We start from the raw sequence: 6,405 nt of genomic DNA on the forward strand, positions 1-6,405 counted from the left end.
GCAAGAACATATGGTTGATGGATTAAAAAAAAAAAGTAATAGAAGCCCAAAAGCATGATAATGATTCATTACATTTTAAGTTGCTGACAGCTGAAAGCAATTTACTGTCAGATAATGGCAGAAGTTAACACTGCAGTGTTGTTCTGGACAATGACTGATCCCATACATGGAACCAAAAAGCAGTTGATGCTACCCAGCTGTCCATTCCTCTCCAGGCTGCACTCCAGACATTCTTTGTCATGTCCTGGAAACCTCTTCATCCTGGAAGCTCACTCCAGTTATGGAATTCACCTATATCATCCCCACACCCAAACCCTTTTCAGATTCCTTGTATATGTTCTCTGAAGGTAGGGACTATCTTTCTCTTTGGATTTGTATTATCAGTTCATAATACAGTGCCTCGTACATAGTTAACTGTTTAATATTTATTAACTATCTCATTAACCAAAGCATATGATAACTACATGGATCAAGAAAAGACCCTAAATCTGGTAAGAGGAATATTTTATTGGACAAAAAATGGCTTCAGATGTTACTAAAAAGAATGAAACTTGTATCATATGTCTACAAAGAAAAACATTTCCAACTCATGCCGCATATTTGGAGAATATAAGCAAGTTTTTGGAAGTTGGTTGTATTAATTTTCTATCTCTGGAAGGAGATAGTAAGAAAATGAGTCATATCTTCATAGTAATTTACCAGTTACTCACAAGCACACCCAAACCAAAAAGGATCTTTAAGGGAAAAGTATTTTTCCATCCCATCTTTTCCAGCAGATTACTGCCCCTATCACTTCCATTCATTTATTCTTCAGTCTCTCCCCATCTTACTGTTTCCCTACTGACTGCAAATATGCCCACATCTCCCCTCAAACTAGTTCCAAATATGGTTCCATCCATGTCCACTAGCTATTGTATCAAATCTCTCTTCCCATTTGTGGCTAAACTTCTTGAGAAGACCATCTAATACAGGTGCCACCCTTTCATTTTCTCTTTCTTAAATTGTAATTTGGCTTGATGTTCATTATTCTACCTAAACTGCTCCCTCCAAATTTATCAATGCCAAATCTAATGAATTTGTTTTCAATTATTCTCCCCTTTCCGCAGCCTTTAACATTGTTAATCTCTCTCTTCCCTTGATATTTTCTCTCTAATTTTTCATGACACTGCTTTTTCCTCATGCCTCTCTGATTACTCCTTAGTTTCTTTTGCTGAATCTTCTAGATCACACTCACTGACCTGGGAGAGAGAGAAGAGCAAAGCTGTCTTCTCTTCTCTACTGCTTCTCTTGGTGATCAATTAGTTCCCATGAATTCAATTATCATTTCCATGTAAATGATTCTTAGTCTATTTATCTAAGTTTTTTTTTTTTTTCTGATCTTCAATCTCACAACTTCAACTGAACAAAACATGATGAGCTCTCTACCACTAAGCCCTATGGCACTACATAAGTTTTCAGCTAAAATGGATGCCCCTATTTGTAGTTAGGTGGTACAGAGGGGGGTCCTAACTCATTTCAGGTCTAAGCTAGGTTAGGATAATAACAGCAATAGCTTACAATTATATAGACTTCAGTAATCCTCTAATATTGGTAATGCAAGTATTATCATTCTCATTGTACAGATAAATCTAAAGTTCTAAGAAGTTATAAAGCATCTGGCCATGCTCATACTGTCACTTTAGTACTTCTCATCAAAGCCCTTTATTTTCTGTCATTTTCAACTTCTCACTCTCACCATCCTGTTACCAGCCTGTCAATTTTATCTTCATGGACATCTCATTCCCCTCTTTTCTTCTCTGACTCTGCCACTACCCTCGTGTAGGCTCTTATCACTTCTCTTCTGGACTTCCACAAGGAGACTGAGTTCTCTTGAGAAGCCTTGGAATTCGATAGATTCACAAATTTACTGACTGATGAAAAGCTAACTCATATAAAGTTACTGAAAGATTGAGCAACTTGCTTTTTTACAAAATAGCTCCAGGGAATTAAGGGGACCATATTACTGCAACTAAATATTGCTCACAGGAGGATTAGATGGAGTAATGAGCAGATGGAAAAAAAGTTCTCCACTGTACAAAGAGACTATACAAAACTTTCTGATCCAAATAAGGGTGCTGAAAATGATATTTCCAGTGAAAGAAACTGTTTATAGGAGAAGAGAATTGAATCCACAGGTGAGCCTGTTCCTACCCATGTCTGCTAATGGCCTCATAGAGTATAAATTAAACACATGGAACATGAATAAACTGTCCCTGCTGCCAGTCCAAATATAGATTTTTTAAAAAGTCTATATTGATTCTGATCATGCCAACTCCTAGCTTAGATTTTAGAACTGCCTTAATTCCACCAGAGTTCTCCACCCCAAGTTTCCTCTACTGGGAATCTGAAGATAACTTTTCCATCTCTTTCCTGCTTTCTCCTCTCTAGAGGATCCTCTAAGCATCAAGGTCCTGACCCTGAGAAAATCTCCTTTCCTCCCCCCTCTCCTTTCTCTAAGAAATGAAAACTAGAATAGAAGGATGAAAAGACTAAGATTTCACAAGACAAAGCCTTGAGATATAGGGCTCTGTCTCCACTGAGCAATTCTCTGATAGGGAAAGGAGTGAGGAACAGCTTAATTTTTTACAAGGCTTTGTGCCTTAAGTCATTTATGTTCTGCTTCTCCACAAAACCAAGAGCTTCCATTAAGGACCTGATCACCTACTTAGACCAGGAGATTTCCCCAAGATGGGTGAGTGAGGGTGAGCTGGGTGATGCTTTTCCATGTCTTGGGTATGGTCTTGTTTTACCTTCTCCCAATGCTGGTTTATGAGAAGGCCCATAAACCCATTTTCTCCCAACTTAGTCCATTTTCTCCTGGCCTCAAGGTCCCATAGTTGCGAAAATAGCTCATGTTCATCCTTGCATTCCTCACTAGCATTTTTTTTTTCCTTTCCACTTACTTTTTCTAAGGGACTGAAGAGTTGGGGACTGGTGTTATCAGCCATACTACAGTATACTCTTTGGAGGTCCTCTTTTCTGGTCAACAATCACATCAGACAAAATGAGTTGAGTTGTATCTTTGTTGCCACTGGATCTAGGAACTCATGTCACATTCTTCACTGGTGTTGTACAGGATCAGTAGTAATGTCAGGACATGCTGGTCAAGATGGGATATTGAAACTTTCTAGCATCATAGGTGAGCTTTTCCCAACCAGCCTTCTCCCTTCCCATATCAGAATTCTGGGATTCCTTGCCCATAAAATCTTGTGTTTTATGATCCAGTTTCTCTCCAGATGTGCACTAACCCCTCCTCCCCAATAGAATTCTGCTAGTCAAAATGTCTCCAAGGGCAAGAATTCCTAATTAAAGCTGTATCAGAATGAAACTCAGACTATCAGAGTTAGAAGAAACCTAAGTAACCATCTTATTTAGTAATGAAAAGAGGGAGGGAATAAGGCCTACTATCTGCCAGGCCAGGCTAGCCACTGTAGAAATAACTCATTTGATCCTCACAACAACTTTGAAAAGTGGATGCTATTTGTTATATGAGCCACCTGCTAGTGGCTGCTGGGCATCTAGGCATCTAATTCTTATCAGAATAGATCGTATTATGTGAGAAGACAATAAAGATACAAGGAGATAAAGAGGCAGTTGCAGTGAAAATCTCTGAATCTCTTTCTTTATTCCATTCCCAATATAGAATATAGAAAGATGTTTTAAGTATAGCAAAGTTACTAAAATAAAAGCATACATTCTTTTGCAAGCAACATCTGTATCAATAAAATTTGTTTTATGACCTCTAGACTCTATCACTGAATGGCAGTGTCAGTCAAAGTAGTTCCTAGAGTAGCCAGCTCTGCTCAGAGACTGAAAGATTAAGAAAACATCTTTTAGCTTTTCTGGGTTCCACACTTGAGCATGGTTCTGAAATTTAGCATTTCCTTCACTTACAAATGTAAGCAACTAACAATAGTAGTGTTACACTTCATCAAAATGTTAAGAACTACTGACCTAGTCCAACCTTTACCTGAAAAGAATCCCTATTACAACATAGATGACAAATAGTCATCAAGATATCTTTTTTTATAGATCTATAATGAGAGAGAGCTGTTTTCCAAAGCAACCCATTCTACTTCTGGATAGTTAAAATTATTCTTCAAATGAAAAAAAAAATAAGCAGAAAAACTACAGTTAAAACATGAGGCCCTTCCTCTGTGTAGTTATAGAACTTTGAGGTTTTACCAATGGCAACATTTTGAATGTATTTAGTTAATATACACTTATAGCCAGTTGGATGATACAGAAAAACTATGTGCTACTCCCAATTTCCTTTCAACACAAAGGAGAGAAAGTCTCTGGATTTGTACTTGAAGTTGGAGGGGATACAAGCTCAGTAGAAACACTATTGGATCAAAGGGTATGGATAGTTTAATAGCATGTTACATAGTTCCATGTTGATCTTCAGAATGGTTGGATCAGTCAGTTTGAAATTTCTAACAGACAGCAGAAAATAAAGCAAAAGATAAAGAACCTGACCATAGACTATCTATCTATCTATCTATCTATCTATATATATATATATATATATATATATATATATATATATAGTATATATATACTATATAATATAGTATATTATTACTATAATGATAAAGATCAGGTTCAAACTCAGAAGAAAACAATGAAGTCAAAAGAGTTACTTCTAAAGCTTCAAAGTCAAAACTTTGGACACAAGCCTCTCCCCCCTCCCCCCTCCCCCCGCAAGTTCTAAAAAGCTTGGAGACTGACTTTTTGCCATCCAGCAGTCATCCAGAGCACCCCTGCTTTGTTGCTTTTTATCAAGACTTCCTTCTGGCTTACTAGGAGATCCCAAGATCCCCTTCAGGCTATGGACAGTGCAAAGGCACAGACAGTGTTACTTCTGGATTATGCACACTTAAATTCCCTGACTTTCTGTCTTGCCCACAGACTTCTTCAGAGAATTTACTTTTGCTTTCTGTTTTTAATCAAGTGCCTCCACCACCTTTGGCAGATACTTCACAAAGAGGGAAGGTGAGAGTTCTCGAGGATGGTTGAAAAAAATCTCTCAATTGCTGCCTGTACTTGTATCAAAACTCCTGACTGTCTCTCTGAGAAGTCATCTGATCCTGGATGAGCCCCCATAAACTGTAGAATGTAATGTTAGACCCCCTTACTCAAAATGACTATTCAGAGGCATCTTCAGATACAAACAGAAAGCATTTATTCTGTCCTTGCAAGAAGAGGGCCAAGCACATCGATTGACCATCTCAGTAAGGCATGTGGCTCTGGGCCAGAAACAGGGAGTAAATTATATAGCAGAAGACTTGGGTTCATTAGATGGACTGAAAAGGAAGTAACCATCGATCAGTGGTTCCCAATGTTGTTTACTTCCTGTGGGACACATAACTTCCTGAAGCTTAGATGTAGAGTTTGATCTTTTCTGCCCTACAGCCCTCTGAAAATAGAGATCACATGATTTCCTGAAACTTAGGCCTAAGGGCCTACAGCTTCTGAAAAATCTTCACCTGATCCCATTCACCATGAAGATCATGATTGCCACTCTTCCTTTATCTTTAGAAAAATAGACCATATCATTATATACTTCAACAACGATACTATATGATGATCACTTCTCATGGACATGACTCTCTTCAATAATGAGATGAATCAAATCAGTTCGATTTGTTCAATAATGAAGAGAACCAGCTACACCCAGTGAAAGAGCTATGGGAAATGCAACATAGTATTTCCACTTCCTCTGTTTTTGTACACTTGCATTTTTTATTTCCTTCTTAGGTTAATTTTACCTTATGTCTAAGTATGATTTTTCTTGTGCAGCAAAATAACTATATGGATATGTAAACATATATTTTATTTAACATATAATATATATATATATATATATATATTTAACATATTTAATATGTAAGGTTCTACCTGGCATCTAGGGGAAGGAGTGGGGGAAAGGAGGGGAAAAGTTGGAACAGAAGGTTTTGCAAGGGTCAATGCTGAAAAATTACCCATGCATATATCTTGTAAATAAAAAGCTATAATAAAAAAAGAAAAAGAAAAATAGATCATATCTTAGGGCATAAAAACTCCATAGCTAAATGCAGAGAAAAAGAAATATTAAATGCAAATTTTTTAGATCATGATGCAATAAAATTATTTTTTATAAGGGACCATGGAAACAAATTCAAAATCAATGAAAAACTAAATAATCTAATATTAAAGCAGAAATGGATTAAACATCAAATGATAGAAACAATAAAATATACCAAAATTAGAATGCAGTAAAAATAGTAATAAGAGGAAAATTTATATATATATAATTTTACTTACATCAATAAAATGGAAAAATCAATGAATAAGATATGCAATTAAAAAAAACTAGAAAACAAA

The sequence above is a fragment of the Antechinus flavipes genome, chromosome 2 (genome assembly GCF_016432865.1).
Source record: "Antechinus flavipes isolate AdamAnt ecotype Samford, QLD, Australia chromosome 2, AdamAnt_v2, whole genome shotgun sequence".
Lineage (NCBI taxonomy): Eukaryota > Metazoa > Chordata > Mammalia > Dasyuromorphia > Dasyuridae > Antechinus > Antechinus flavipes.